Below are 16564 nucleotides of genomic sequence, written 5' to 3' on the forward strand. Positions count from 1 at the left end.
AAAAAAAAAAAAAAAAAAAAAAAAAAAAAAAAACAAAGTAACTTCTGCTTATAGAAACTGCCAGCTATAGAATCAGAAAAAAAAATTTCCAATAGCAGTCTTATTGCGTTAGAAGCAGAGGCTGGAATAAAGTCAGCAATTTGGGAGAGACAAAGGAGAGGGCATCAGCATAGACAGAGATTGACAGTCCCGAGGGGATGACACGATTGTGGTTTTGGAAATGCAGAGTGATGCAGAAGAGAGAGAAGAAAGAGTGTGCTGCAGAAAGCAGAAGGTGGAGCAAGGTACAGGGTGGTGGGTCGCTCCAGGGCGGTGTGCTGGCAGGGAGCCAGTGTGGGGTCAATGCCTGCTCAACCACAAGTGGGACTAGGTGTTTACCTTGAGCAGTGCCCTGTGAAACTCAACTCAAAAATACAAAAGGGCGGCTTTCAGAACATGCGGATAGAATAAAATGATTTTTTTTTTCTTTTGAGACGGAGTCTCACTTTGTCACCCAGGCTGGAGTGTAGTGGCATGATCTTGGCTCACTGCAGACTTCACCTCCCGGGTTCAAGCGATTCTCCTGCCTCGGCCTCCTGAGTAGCTGGGATTACAGGCACCCACCACCACACCCAGCTAATTTTTGCATTTTTAGTAGAGATGGGGTTTCACCATGTTGGCCAGGCTGGTCTTGAACTCCAGACTTCAAGTGATCCACCTGTCTCGGCCTCCCAGAGTGCTGGGATTACAGGTGTGAGCCACCATGCCTGGCCTAAAATGATTCTTTTTATAAGGTTGGGGAGGCAAAAGACCGTTTCAAGATCTGGGAAGGTAGAAATGCTCATTTCATTTGACGTACGTACGTTCTGTCACATCCCACAACACCTCATCTATTGTAACTTTGATAAACTGTTTTTCAGATCGAGTACGAAAGTGGTGCACTTTTGCGACTGCTTTATAGAACCAAAAACAACCAGGACACCATTTTCTGGTTGCAATCTACTTGGAATAAATCTCATTGATGTTGGATGCATCAACATATCCACTTAGCCTGCTGTCAATCAGTTTACTTTTCTACTTAGAGACACGATGTGAAATGAGATTAATCCAGTTACAGCAAAGTGAGTGAATTCAGTTGAGTAAATCCCTTCCATGGAAAAGAACTTTGTTTTGCAGCTCATTTGAAATGAAATCCACAGGACAGTATGATGCCTTCTCTGGAACTGAACAAATGCATTTATCCTAGTTTTATTTGGAGCTAAATTCACATTAGAGCTATCCCATTTGATGGTATACTCTATTGTTCTTAGGTGAGGGTCACAGTGAAAGCGTTTGCTGAACAACCAAAATATTTCGGTGGAATTTAGCCTGAGGACTAGTGCTCCAACTAGACTATAAGTGCAGAAAAGATTGACAACTTCTTGGAGAGAGAGGAGAGAGACTAATAAAAACCAACAAAACTGTGTATATTCTTTTATATTCCTCCTTCTTTGTGTTCCATGGCAAAAGGGCAGTCTGCACATAGCTTCCATTTTACAAATACATACTTGGTGGTAACTGTCTCAAGCAGGCAAGGCTTGGAGCAGGTCCAGAGGATAATGAGGGGATTAAAAGGTCGGGGAGAGACTCTCAGGGCAACACGCTAATGGAATTGAGATGCTTTAGCCTGGAAAAGGGGTGGCTGTGCTTGGCAGTTGCAGAGGACAGTTTATCATTACCTAACGTTAGAAATCACATTGTGTGCAGGGTAGGATGAAAGACACTCACTTTACATCCCAGGAAGAGGTGTTTAGGATTAGAAATGGGGAAGAAGTTTTGACTTCGATGGGTTATAAGGCATCCACCAGTCCTTAAGAAATCTTCCTCTGAAAATGTTAAAGTTGAAGAGCAGATAATCTTTCTGAAATGATTTAGGTGCACCCTGCAGTAGGGGAATGACCCCAGAGGACCTCTCAAGTTCTATTCCATTTCTTATCCCGTGATTTTTCAGTGGCCACTGTCAGGACCTGGCTTACTTCTGGTCTACCTTTCTCCATAGCTGGGAGCCCTTGACCCCTTCCTGCAAGTCAACCGTGCTGTAGACTCAGCACTAAGCCTCTTCTCCGTTGGGAGGGATTTAAGAAGCTCACTCTAGCTGAACACTTGGCTGACTTGGCATGGGGTCATGCTTGCTGCTGGCCTGGCTCTGAGGTATCCCAGTTCTAGCAAGCAGGATTCTGCCTTGTTCCTGAGTCTTCATCTTACTGGATTTACCTGAAATCTGCCTGTGTACTCCTATGCTAATAATTGAAATTCTTTCTTGTTTTCCACGTCTAACATGATTTTGAGATCATACCTGATATCCACTCTAGAACTGAAGCCTTCTCTCTCTCTCTCTCTCTCTCTCTCTCTCTCTCTCTCTCTCTCTTTATTTCTCCCACACCTCCTCCCACCCCTCCCGGAGCTCACACCTGGTGTTCAGTCTCTGAACATTAGCCCTGTCCTCTTTTTTTTTTTTTTTTTTTTTTTTTTTGAGATGGAGTCTCACTCTGTCGCCCAGGTTGGAGTGCAGTGGTGCAATCTCTGCTCACTGCAACCTCCAGTTCCCAGGTATAAGCAATTCTCCCACCTCAGTCACCTGAGTAGCTGGGATTGCAGGTGCCCGCCACCATGCCTAGCAAATTTTTGTATTTTTAGTAGAGACGGGGTTTCACCACATTGGCCAGGCTGGTTTCAAACTCCTGACCTCAGATGATCCACCTGCCTTGGACTCCCAACGTGCTGGGATTACAGGTGTGAGCCACCGTGCCCAGCCTTTTAGCCCTGTCCTCTAAAGCTGACTGCCTTTGTGCACGGAGTACCACTTGGCAGTGGTCCTAGATGTCTCCTTTCATCTGTGGCTGGATTTTCCATTCCCTGCCCCTCATAACCCCACCACCGTCACTCCGGCCACTGCCGGTCTATTTGTTCTTTGCCTGGTCATATAGTGACATGCCACATGACTCTATTTTCCTATAGTGTTCTATGGTTTATGGTTGCACATCTGAGTCTTTATAAATCATACACTGGTGTTTTCCAACCTTGTCACTATTGACATTTGGGGCCAGTTAAGTCCTTGTTGTGGGGGCCATCCTGTGCACTGTAGGATTCTGAATAGCATCACTGGCTTCTACCCACCAGTAGGTCCTCTCCCCGCAAACTGTGACAAAAAATGTTTCCTGGCATTACCAAATGTCCCTGATGGGGGTGGGGGAGAACCCCTGCTCCACAAAAACCCAGAAAGCCAAGAGTACTTTTTTTTTTTTGGAGACAAGGTCTCACTCTGTCACCCAGGCTGGATGGAGTACAGTATCTCAGTCATATCTCATTACAACTTCAAAATCCTGGGCTCAAGTGATCCTCCTGCCTCAGCCTCCTGTACCTAGGACTCCAGGCATGCATAACCATACCTGGCTAATTTTTAATTTTTTGTAGAGATGGGATCTTGCTACGTTGCTCAGGCTGGCCTCAAACTCCTGAGCTCAAGCAGTCCTCCCACTGTGGCCTCCCAAAGTGTTGGGATTACAGGCGTGAGCCACCATGCCTGGTCGACAAGAGTATTTTAAAGCCAGTTAACTAGCTGAATGTATAAACAGAACATTTGAATCTGGTAACATTTTAACTAAGGTCTCTAACCTTTTAATAAACACCAAATGGAAGTTTGTAAGGTTTGTATCACAATACAAGGTCTACAGTGGGTAAAATGGGGGTGAAAATCCCTTTACTCTAGATCTGTTCTTCTCAGATTTTATTGTGCATAAGAATCACCAGGGGAATTTTTTCATAGTTAAGATTCTGATTCAATAGGTTTGAGGCAGGGCCTGAGATCCTCACTTCTAACAGCCTCCCTGGCGGTGCTGGCTGCTGCTGGTTCTAGGATCACACTCTGCTACAAGTGCCCAGGCCCTGGATTAAAAATCACGTGAAAGGTCGGGGAGGGGCTATTGGAAAATTAATAATTATAGGGTCACAAGAGCAACATCACAATACTTATTAGAACAGCAGGCTAGAAAAATTTGGATGTTCCCTGCACCTTTCTATAAGGAACAAAAAAACTGCTCTCAGGGATATGTTTTGAAATATGACATTTCTATTAGCTTGAAATTATAAATATTATACAAGTTACTTGTGAGCTCTCTGCGCTGGCAGGGATGAAAGCCTACGAACTTCTAAGCTAGCTTGGTAAGTCTTTTAGAGGTTTCCAAAAGTCTGACGGAAACCTAAACTCAAGATCTTTGTAGTCCCGTATTACAAACGGAAGAGGGTAGGGTTGAGGATGGGGCTGGGGGAGGGGATGGAGGGAAGAGAGTCATTGTAAACGAGTCTTGCAGATATACTTTATGGCACTTGCTCACATTACAAATAAGGTATAAAATGATACTGACCACCACATGATGTTACTACAACCAAAAATCAGATAATCCAGCATATTTTTAAAACGTCTGCAAAAATGAGGTCATTAACTTTCATGTGTAGTGATTAGGATAATCGAGTCTTCTGAAAGCTGCTGAGAGCCTAAAATAAACTTTTTCTCCCCTCGTCTAATGCTGCCTCTGAGTGACATTTCCTTAGGGTTTTGCAGACATCGAACTGATTGTTGCATATCCTCACTGCAGGGAGGAAATGGTCATTCACACTTATTCCTATCTTACTTAGGAAGATTGAGGCCCACTAGTTTGTCTAAGGATGCAGATTCGTCCAGGTTTGCAGAGAATTTATGGATAGGAAGGAGACAATGAAGTTCTGGTCCTTTAGAGGCCAGAGATCCATCATGAGATTAGCTGCACCAGCAGGTAAGTACTCACCTGCAGGGAGGGGAAGCTAATAGTCTAGCTCTGAAAGATTTGGAGTTGTTATCAAAATGATCAAGTGGAATAGAAATAAATGACTTCTCATACTCTGTCCTAGGGATTTTTTTTTCTTAAATCAACAGTGTAAGTACAGAATAAGAAAGATCTGGCTGGGCACGGTGGTTTATGCCTGTAATCCCAGCACTTTGGGAGGCCCAGGCAGGCGGATCACAAGTTCAGGAGTTTGAGACCAGCCTGACCAACATGGTGAAACCCCATCTCTACTAAAAATACAAAAATTAGTTGGGCCTGGTGGTGCTCACCTGTAGTCCCAGCTACTCAGGAGGCTGAGGCAGGAGAATCACTTGAATCCAGGAGGCGGAGGTTGCAGTGAGCCGAGATCATGCCACTGCACTCCAGCTTGGGTGACAGAGTGAGACTCCGTCTCAAAAAAAAAAAAAAAAAAAAGACAGAAAGAAAAGAAAGAAAAAAAGATCTGGCTTAGTAGTAGTGCACGGGAACTCATGGGTTTTAGTTGACCAGAATTTCAGTATGAGTCAGCAGTGTGACATGGATGCCAAAAGGGCTCATGCAATGATGGGCCATATTAATAGAAGTATAGGCTACAGATCAAGGGAGGCAACTACCCCATGGTGTTCTGCATCCTCAGATCACTCCTGGAGAGCATAGCTCCATTCTGAGCCCCCTGACTTAGGAGAGGCCCTACACTAGAGTCCAATCAGAGGCGAGTGCTTAAAATAATGGCAGCATGCAAAACTGCCTCATAGGAGGAGTGGTTACAAGAACTAAGGATATTTATGCTTGAAAAAGAAGACTTTGAGGGACATGATTGGAAGCAGGAGAAGAGCAGGCTATTTGGGAAAAGATCTTGAGGTAGTTGCCAGTGGCAGAAGTTTAGTTTCTGGATTCCCCACGGAAACTTCACAAGGCCCTTCTAACTCTTTGTTGTTTGCAAAATAAACAGATCTTCAGCAAAGAAGACCCTGTTTCCCTTATGATTTCCTTGAAGTATAAAGCTTTGTGGATGCATTGATGCCTGCTTGCTAAACCATCTCTCTCAGCCTACAGATGCACCTCCTTCAAGAAGTCCTTTCTAAAAATCTCCATCTTGAGCCGTTTTTTAATCTCCTCATCAGGAGTTTTGCATTGTGGTAGCATTTTTTTGTTCGTTTGTCTGTCCTAGTTTCCCAAATACACCGTTCATTCCTTAGGGGAAAGGACCCAATTATATACTTTTTTGCTTTGATTTCCCTAAATGTTCTCAGTACATCTGCATACCTGTGAGCTAGGGACTGAGGGAATTTCTACAGACGGTAGCCAAAAGATAAATTAAAGTAATCAGACAGGTAATTTTTACAGCATCTACAAGATGGAGCATTACCGCATGCTCTCTTGATGATAATAACACCTAATTGACCCTTCACTTTATGAAATAATACGAGCTGACAAAGTGGGCTGTATTGTAAATCTCCCTTACATCTTACATTTAAAAATGGAAGTTGTGGAACTAGGCTGGAGAAAAACAAAGTCTGCTCTCTAAAAGCTCAGTCTTTTTTGTTCCAGGTATTGGGAATTTCTTTTCAGCTGGGGGATTCCTTGACCTCACACTTTCTTCTTCTTTGATTATTTGGATACTTACAGGGTACCAAGTGTCAACTCATAACATCTTACAGTACCTGGTTTATAAAACGGATTAGTAGTCTTTTATTTAAAAATATTGATCTAGGAAATAAAAATTCCACAAAATGAGTTTGTTTACATAAGAAAGCATCATGTTCTGCGTTGTACACAGGAGACACTGTTGGGGGTAGCGACCCATGAATCTTCGAAAGTCTCTTGTATAGTGGGTTAAAAATGGCATAATTTCCCTCGAGGACAGAGGAGTCAGGGAGGCACAGTGAGTCATCTGTGAGGCTGAGCAGAGAACACAGAACACAGGAGCCGAGCTCATGCTCTGTCACTCTCATCACCAGTCAGTTTAACCTCCCACAGTCCAGTGACCTGACACGGTACGGAGCAGATGATACTCTCCGTAAGAAGTTGATCTAACTCCACTTGCCAGCCTGAAGTACACTTAGAAAATCTGAAGCACAGAAAGACTGAGACACAGGACCCCAATTTCCTATCAACACCTGTTAATCACAAATATTAGCCCTTAGCTTGGATGACTCCAAAGGCCAAGGGAGAGTGGTGATGTCCTCCCCTAGTCTCAGGACTTCTGCACTCACAGCTGCAGGCCCTCTTGTGAGTCTCCGACTTCCAAGAACAATTCTGGGACACTCAAGGATATAACTGTTCGTAATGAAAAATCAAGGAGAAGGTTTTGTGCCTTTTGAAAGGTATAACCTCTTTAGAAGGATAAGGGTCTATCAGCCCAAAATAAGTCCATCAGCATTATTTACTTCCATGTGACTCCCTGAACTACCCAAGAGGGATAATAAAATCTCATGGGATGTCTGCTCGATGCAGAGTACAGGGTTAGAGTATAATTGCTGCGGACAGTCAGCCCTGCAGCAAGTGAGGCACCCAGCAGCATGACACCCAAGCAGCCCACAGAGGTACTATTGAGATGTTTGTAGTTTCTGATGAGACTTGGACATTGCAAGGGAATCCGTTAAGAATTAGATGCCAGCTCTTATGCTGGGTGAAGGGTCTTGCCATCTATGGCAGAAAAGATCATTTCCCTCTGTTCTCAGACCCAGTGGGATTAGGCAATTTTCCGCAGAAAATCAAAGGGCTTCAGAGAACACACAGTCTAACCTCTCACTTGACTGAGGAAGAAACTGAAGCTCAGGGAAGTTAGGTGACTTGTTTAAGATCACGTGGGTAGCTTCTGGCAGAGCCAGAATTCAGCTTTCCAGAAGCCCAGCAAGGGCTCCTGCATCCCCAGAATCCTGTGTTTGGACCAGTGTTGTGGAAGGGGCCCAGGCTACAGTGTGACAGGCTTGGTGCTAAGTCCCCGCAGACATTAGCAAATTACCTTGAGCAAGTCCCGGAAACTCTCCAAGCCTTGCTTTTCCCACTCTGCAGAATCAGAGGTAAAATCTGTGGTCTATCTACCTCAAAGATCACAGCCAGATCAAACAAGATAATGATAACTCTTTTTATTTACTCATTTATCTTTTGAGACAGGATCTCGCTCTGTTGCCCAGGCTGGAGTGCAGTGGTGTGAACATGGCTTACTGCAGCCTTGACCTGTTGGGCTCAAGGGATACTCTTGCCTCAGCCTCTGGAGTAGCTTGGACTACAGGTGCGGGCCACTGGGCCTGGCTATTTTTTAAAAGAATATCTTGTAGAGATGGGGCCTCACCATGTTGCCCAGGCTGGTCTCAATCTCCTGGGCTCAAGCAATTCTCCCACCTTGTCCTCCCAAAGTCACTGAGCCTGCATGGCAACTCTTTTTAAAGCTCCATCAGGATCAGTGTACAATAACTCTAGAGAAAGAAAATTTTTCCTATTGAGGATATATGGATGGACACCAGGTGATTTATGAACATATGTGCTATGGATATCAGCATATTTATGGTCAATTTAAAGTACTGATATAAGGTATTAGATTTAGACAATTTTCTTAGTTGTCTCAATGTATGGTTGAGATTCTCCTGCTAGTCTTACCGATTTAATGATCTATATTTTCAAACAAATCTGTTTAGGGGAGGAGAGCCTTTTCAGCTATCAGACTTTACATTTTGTTTTATAAAGGGTTAAACTCTGTGACCTATAAAATGATGAACAGAAATTTCAAATTACAAGGCTTTCCACCCCACTTTGCACCTCCCTTGTAATATTTCCTAGTTATTTAGAAAGAGTTTCTTTAAAATCATATTTAACAAGAGAACTATCTACTTATTATTTACTGAGTTCCTACTGAGTTCCCAGCAGTTTGTTTCTAATATTTTCCCATAAAGCACTAGATAAAAGACACAAATCATGAACCATTTGTAGGCCGACACATTAAGCCGGTGGTTCTCGAAGGCTGGGGAGTATGGAGAAAAACAAATGGAAAAGTATTATTCATGACCAATTGATCAATTAGGCTGCTTTTCATTAAAAAACATAAAAAGGCAGAACCAATTTGGCAATGACTGTGTTAGAAATGCAAAAAAAGAACCATTATTAATGCTGGATTTTTTTCTTCGTATTTATTTTTAGTTCTCTTTAGAAAAGTACACTGGAGAGCTTTCCGTAATGGCCACTGAAGGAGTGGATAAGATTCTACCCCCCCGCGGTGGAACCCTTTTGTAATGCTAATTTAGGAGCATGGACCAATACCTGGTTTATACAGCTTTTTCTCAATACAGTTTCAGAAGCCACAGGCTGACTTATGGAATATCTGAGTGTATGAGATAACCAACCAGGGAAGTTACCTACTAACAAGAGTCATCCATCGTCTCCTAAGGAAATCCACTGTGGCCTTTAATAAATCTGACAATGGCTTATACTCTTGTGCTTTCATGATAAAATCTTATACAGTACAGGAATGTGAAAAATGAGAGGAATTTTTTCCCTCCTAATTATATCAAAATATCATCTTCCACCCCGAGGCTCTGAGGTCCCAGGTCTCATAACTCCCCTCTTGTATTCCTCCTTTCAGGGTTATTTTCCCCCCTATTACTTCATAGTTCTCCTACTCTTTGCAGTTCCAAGTATTTCATGTTGAAGGTTTCTTGTACAGAGCCTTAAGCTATGTAAATGTAATAAGAGTACTTATCTGTGTTTAGTGGAATGCTGTTCTTATTCAGATGAATGAAACCTTAAATGTGTTTGGGTGGCAACCTCCTGGATTTTCAATAACTTCAAGTTTGGGTGTGTGTGAGGGCTACTTCCAATCAGCTCCACTTGTACCACTCCTCACTGCATGTGCCCATCATCAGAGAGAGTGCTCAGGAACCAGACAGCCTGGGTTCAAATCCCGCTCCAGCAGGTACTAGTTAAGTGACCTTGTGCAATGTACTAGACCTCTCTGTACCTCAGTTTCCTCATTGTGAAAAAAGGGTAATATTAGCACTTTCTTCACTGCACCATTAGGAGAAGTAGATGAGTTAGTACCTACAAAGTATTAGAACAATGCTTGGCAAATAACAGTAATAACAGGCACTGTTTTAGGAACTTTACATGTATAAATCATTTACTCTTCAGAACAATCCCACAAGATGGGCACCATTATTAATCCCATTCTATAGCTTAAGAAACTGAAGCACAAAAAGAATAACTTGTTCCAGTTCACTCGCTTAGTAAGTGAAAGACTGGGCTCACCCGGAGGCTGTCTTGGCTCCACAGCAAGCACTCAATAAACATTATCTACTATTATTATTATTACCTGAACTTATGCACTCAATAAATATTTCCAGTTGCTCTTGCTGCTGATCATGAAGAATTTGCATGTCGATTCCATCTTCAAAGTGTATTAAAAATATATATGAACTCCAGTGAAATAATCAATTGAGGCAAAGATTATTACCTAAAGTCACTGGGTGACAGTTTGTCGAGAAATAGGATATTGCCACAGTGCCAAAGTGTTTATGAGATACACTTTGAGATACCCCCTGAGACTACTTGCTAATTGCAAAGGGTAAAAAAGTGCCTTTACAACAAGAGATCCCCTGAGCAAGATCACAACCTCAAGCCCTGATCAAACTTCGCATCACACACAGTGGAACAACCTGGCATTCTGTACCTCCTGATAAGATGTAATATGGAGCACCCAGTGGTACCTTGCAAAAAATGTTCAATCAAAATCAAATCATGCTTTTAGTACTAACTTGGAGCTTACAGGAAATAAAGTAGGTAGAGGAACAAATTAACCATGAGGCAACAACAAATTCAGAAACTGGGACCTGGTACAAGAGAACTGGCTTAATCTTTAAAAACATCCAATGTTGAAGAAAGAAGCATGAGACCCAACTGCAAAATATGTTCTTATTTTTAAAAATTAGATTTTTTAAAAAAAATGGTATAGAAGACATTTGGGGGGACAAATGGGGAAGGTTAAATCTGCACTAGCTATCAGGTGATATTAATGACTTACTGTTTATCTTCTTAGGCCTAATGATGGTATTGTGGTTAGAGAGAGGAATGCCTTTATTCTTAGATGAGTACTGAATTATTTCAGAGTGAAGTATTATTTTATCTGCAACTTACAAGTAATTCAGAGAGAAATAGGTATAGATGGAACAAATATGGCAAAAAGTTAGCAATCGTTGAACGTAGATAGTGAGTACTAATATTTCAACTTTTCTTTATGTTTTATGTTCAGTTATTTTCTCACTATTTTTTCTTTTTTATTTTTATTTTTGAGACAGGGTCTTACTTTGTTGACCAGGCTGGAGTGCAGTGGCACGATCTCAGTTCACTGAAACATCTGCCTCCCAGGTGCGAGCAATTCTCGTGCCTCAGTCTCTCAAGTAGCTGGGATTACAGGCACCTGCCATCATGCCCGGCTAATTTTTGTATTTTGGTAGAGACAGGGTTTCAGTGTATTGGCCAGGCTTGTCTCCAATTCCTGACCTCAGACGATCTGCCTGCCTTGGCCTCCCAAGGGCTGGGATTACAGGTGTGAGCCACTGTGCCCAGCCGTTCTTCACTGTCTTCTTAAGGAACGTCTTAACATTTTCTTCGGAGAGCATGTAAGACTTTTATCATCATGTACTTTGTGATAGTTTAATTCTCTAAAATTTTTGTTTATAAATGCATATTTAAAAAGAAAATCTTTAAAAATTATTTACTGAATTCCTACTGACTCAAGTTTATTGACACTTAACGTTAACACTGTTGAAGAGGACTTGTTGCCTAGTGCCAGGCCTGGCATATAGTAATTGATCGATAAATGTTTGTAAAATGCTTATCTGTTAAACAGGGCCATGCTTTCTTAAGAATTTTTAAGTGGAAAAGAAAGGGCAGGCCAGGTGCGGTGGTTCACACCTGTAATCCCAACACTTTGGGAGGCTGAGGCAGGCGAATTGCTTGAGTTCAGGAGTTCAAGACCAGCCGGCGCAACATGGCAAAACGCTGTCTCTACTAAAAATACAATATTAGCCAGGTGTGGTGGTGTGCACCTGTAGTCCCAGCTACTTGAGAGGCTGAGGTGGGAGGATCACTAAGCCCAAGGTAGTTGACTCTGCAGTGAGCTATGATTGCACAACTGCACTCTAGCCTGAGTGACAGAGTGAGACCCTGTCTCAAAAAAAAAAAAAAAAAAAAAAAAAAGACTCATGAGACTGTGTTATTATCATTATTATTATTTATTTTTGGAGATCCGCCCACTTCGGCCTCCCAAAGTGCTAGGATTATAAGCATGAGCCACCGCACCCAGCCAAGGCTGTGCTATTTCTTTACAGACCAAGGTACGCTGGGCAAATACCTCAAAAGGACAAAATGGGGACCTATCGACCCTATTGTTTGATTCAAACAACTTATAAAGATTCTTGAACAAGTTTTGAGTTTGTTTTATAGGGGCACAAAAATGAATAATCTGCCCCCAGGATTATCCAGCAGCAACTGTTACTTATTTAAGAAATCCTGATGGAATCACACTTACTGACACATTTTTCCAACGACTGCAGACTTTTCTTGATCCAGGAAAAAAGGGCAAGTTCTACTCAAGTTTAGGCATGAACCCTGTCAGTCATCAACACCAGTGGGTGTTATTATCTGGGAATCAATAAATATGTTGGAACTAGGATCATTTTCAGCTCTTCTAGAAAGCAATAGTTCTAAAAGAGATGGCTTCAGGAAATAAGTAAGAGACATTTTGTATAAGATGTTGGAAGAAAATGATCAAGAGTCAAAGAAATAACTAATGATGACATTGTCTTGCATTTTTATAGTGCATTTTTCCTAAGGCACTTCATATCTATGTTAACTCATTTATTCTTACAATATCCCTACGAGGTAGACAGAACAATTGAAAGGGATTTTCACCAGGCCTAAGACGTCGGAGATATTCAAAAGGATATTGTATTAGCAACAGAAATATTTCTTCATATTGAATAGATTGATCATCTCTTTCTCCTCTGCTTCAGTAAAGTCATTTTTTAAAAAGATAAAATCTATTACAATTTGGGGAGAATAAGATTTCAGTTTACCACATGGGAGACACTCCAAGTTTAATCTAAAAAAGCAGTTTTATTCAATAATATAGGGCCACCTCTCTTTTACAAAAAAACAAAAAAGGGTATGAGTCAGATATTTTTCAAATTTGAAAATTAAATATACTTAGGTGGTCCTCTATTTACACAGTGTTCCTTATTTAATAGCAGATGGTTTTGTAAAGAGGATCACTATAAAATTATTTTATAAAGTTTTATATACAATACTGGATTGTTAAAGGAGAGTAACTTCTGCTAAATGCTCTTTCTGAAACCAAAAATAAGAAACAAAAAGGACCCACTAAAGAACTAAACCGTTAATGACAAACGTTGCTGCATAGAACAAAAGATTCTTCGACCTGAAGTTTCCCATCCTCGGATAACGTAACGAGAGCACACGAAATTTTTCCTATTGGATGTTTAGATCTAAAACATTTCCCTCTCCTAGTTTATCTAGGGATGTATATGTTCAATAGTGTGCAAATTATGTTGCATATACCTTATTAAGAAGGCCTAATTCCAGGTAGGTAAATACGGTAATTTTTTTTTGACAGTATACCTGTCAGCGTAATACAATACATTTTAAATTAGTGAAACCGTTGGTTGGTATGTTCAATCCTCATGTTCAGGAAGAGTTAGGACAAAGAACACAAAGCAGCTAACTTCAGACTGGATGCCTAAACCAGAGACAGTCACAGGGATGGAGCCTAACGGCCAGTACAAAGAGAGACAATACCCTTCCAAAATACACTTCAACATAAAGTCTTCTTTTTTGTAAAGGAATGAAAACTGGTGTTCTTTGTATAGGTAACAAAAATGCAAACAGAACTAGAAATTTAAGCAAAGGGAGAAATCCTGATCTCAGAGTGCTGGTGTTCATCCATCACTGCTCAGCCCTCTACCACCCCCTCCAACCCCTTCCAATTTGGATTAAATCCTGACCATGGTGAAGTAGAATTTTTACCTCTGTGATCCCAAGGTCGAAAATCTTTCCCCGAGATGCTTCTGAAGCCAGTTTGTGGAGATTTTTGTGTTATGGACTGGGTAAGGAACAAGCGTTCTCCCAGTTCACTTGATAGAAGTCAAATCCCATCACCACAAACATTGTCACGGCAAAAGGTTTAGAGACATTAGCTGATGGGACTTAAAAGCAGTATTTAGAGAACTAATGAGATTCATTTTAATTAACTCATACAAAATATATGTACAGATATTGTATAATGACATACCTTTTGGAAGAGAAGTGGTTTGTTGAATTTATGTCTTGGCTTTGATGCCGAGTTATTAGAATCCTTTCTGGCAAGAAGGAAGACGAATTCAAGCATCAGAATTACTGCATTTCAGAGTACGGATCCACTTTGTGCTGTCTTCCATGTACCACTCTGAAAGAGGGTGCAAGTTCACAGATCCATTAACTGTGCCTCCTCCTCCCCACCTCTTACTCCCTCCTCCAAACTAACCCTAGTCAGCCCTGCAGCCTGCAGGCAAACCACACAGGAACTAGCACATACGGGGTTTCAGAGAGTTGGGCGTGAGCCTTAGATTATGTGGTTTTGTTTTCTTGCTGCCAGTGTTGAACTAAAATGCAGGAGGTTCACTGAAATACTTTTGCTTCTTTATGCTAGGTTTCAGTTTTAACAATATCCCTCCTGAACACTTATGTTCACATAAGAAAATTTCTAGCCCTAGATATGGTCCATCAGCAAGTCGATCTTAAGGAAAACTCTTATTCTCTTAGTACAGTCATGCACCCCGAGGAACATTAGGGCTTCTTGGGGGAACTTATTTAAGAGCACCCTTGATCACTCACAATGTTAAAATCCCAGGGAAGATGCTTTGTTCATGCGCTCAGTCTGTAATATTACTCTTGACAAAAAAAGAAGAAACATTCTGAGCTGGGATGACTTCTCACCCCAGGTTTGCCACAGTTCAGCATGAGTTGGAACCAGTTCCTTCGATTTCTGGGACTTCAATTTGTGTTGAGTCTTGGACTGAAGGCTTTTCGGGATTTAAGACTTTCCATTGACCTTACATTTTGTTACCTTCAATTTCCTTAGTTCTTACCTTTAAATGTACCACTCACCCTTCCCCCTATATCAAATGCAACTTGTGAAGGCCTCTTCCTTTCTCTTTGCTCTTGCTAGAAAATGGATTGCCAACGTTGCATCTTTTACAGAAAATTAGAGACATTGCTACTTGCTAAGTGGTGCCATTCAGAGTTTGGGAACTGGATCCAAGATGAGGAGGGAAATGTTGGCTCACCAGAATGTTCCTAGCACTAATCCCTGGAATACCAAGAGGGCAGTGTCAAGGAGAGACTCAGTTTGGGTTCTAAAATTTAAACTTTTTCTGTGATGTGAAATGGCATCCTTTTCCATCTCTTGACTTCTTTATATCTAAACCTTGCTTAAAATTTACTTTCTTAAAGCCTTTTCCTTGGTTATAATTGCTCAATATTTTTATTGAAATAGAAAAGAATCAGCAGAGTGTCATGGTGATAGAAAATGCTCAGTAAACATTTGTCGAATGAGTTAAAGGAGGTAATTTTCTGCCCATAACTCCTTTTTTTTTTTTTTTGAGATGGAGTTTCACTCTTCGTGCCCAGGCTGGAGTGCAATGGCACGATCTTGGCTCACTGCAACCTCTGCCTCCCGGGTACAGGTGATTCTCCTGCCTCAGCCATCCGAGTAGCTGGGATTACAGGTACCTGCCACCATGCCTGGCTAATTATCTTTAGTAGAGACAGTGTTTCACCATGTCAGCCAGGCTGGTCTTGAACTCGTGACTTCAGATGATCCACCTGCCTCGACCTCCCAAAGTGCTGGGATTACAGGCGTGAGCCACCGCACCCGGCCGTGTAACTCTTTAATAACAGGCTTTCTTCTTATTGATGCAAGTTTGTCAAATTTTCTTAAATCCTGGTTACATCTGAAAAGGATTTCTGCTATTTCCACATTATAAAGACAAAATATAAAAAATAACAACATCTTGCTACTTTAAAAATAATAACATCTCAACCTTGGCCTCAGAATTCTTCAGCCTCCTAAGGACCTTCTTGGATCATTACATTGAACAGCTCTATTGCCAAGTTTTTAAATGCTGAAATCCTCTGGCTACAGTCCTTATTCTTCGATAGCTCCCAAGTCAATGGTTTTGAAATGGTTAAAGGAGTCCCTAAAATTCTATGGTAGGGGAGTGGGAGCGAAGGGAAAATGCTGAATGGTATTTCACGGAAACTATTATGGTGTTTTCAGCTTGCACCCCAATGAAGAAGCTAATTTCGCACCGGGCACTATTCCCCAGGGAGCAGAATATAATCCTTCCCCTTACAATCATGGGACAGATTGCAGAACAGAAAAATCTCAAAGGCAAGTTATTTTGGTAGTAAGTACTGATTGACAGACATGTTATGTAGCACATAGTGGGAGAGAAGCAAGGCCACTTGAGTGGTTTATTTCATAATCGCTCTTTAACTGAACGAGAGCAAAGGCAGATCCTAAGAATAAAGACCCTAATATGAGAATGCCAGCATTTCAGTACTCACTATCATGATACACTCAGAAAAACAGCAGCAAGATGAGGAGGCTACAGTAACATGTGAAATCTGGACTTAGCCACAGTGGAGAAGTTTCTTTTTCAAACCATACTTTGTTTAATTTTTTTTTTTTA

At 41.5% G+C, this 16564-nt stretch overlaps 1 protein-coding gene across 1 annotated transcript in view; it reads right to left on the reverse strand.

Annotated features, from left to right (window-relative positions):
* The window catches only part of GRAP2 (GRB2 related adaptor protein 2), a 70180-nt gene extending 55805 nt beyond the window's left edge, over nucleotides 1–14375 (reverse strand). Inside the window, exon 1 of the mRNA XM_025400300.1 lies at nucleotides 14125–14375. The gene's annotated coding sequence lies outside the window, so the exon portion shown is untranslated. The remainder of the gene's footprint in view (nucleotides 1–14124) is intronic.
* Between the last annotated feature and the right edge of the window lie 2189 nt (nucleotides 14376–16564).

This window comes from Theropithecus gelada, chromosome 10 (assembly GCF_003255815.1).
Source record: "Theropithecus gelada isolate Dixy chromosome 10, Tgel_1.0, whole genome shotgun sequence".
Taxonomy (NCBI): Eukaryota; Metazoa; Chordata; class Mammalia; order Primates; family Cercopithecidae; genus Theropithecus; species Theropithecus gelada.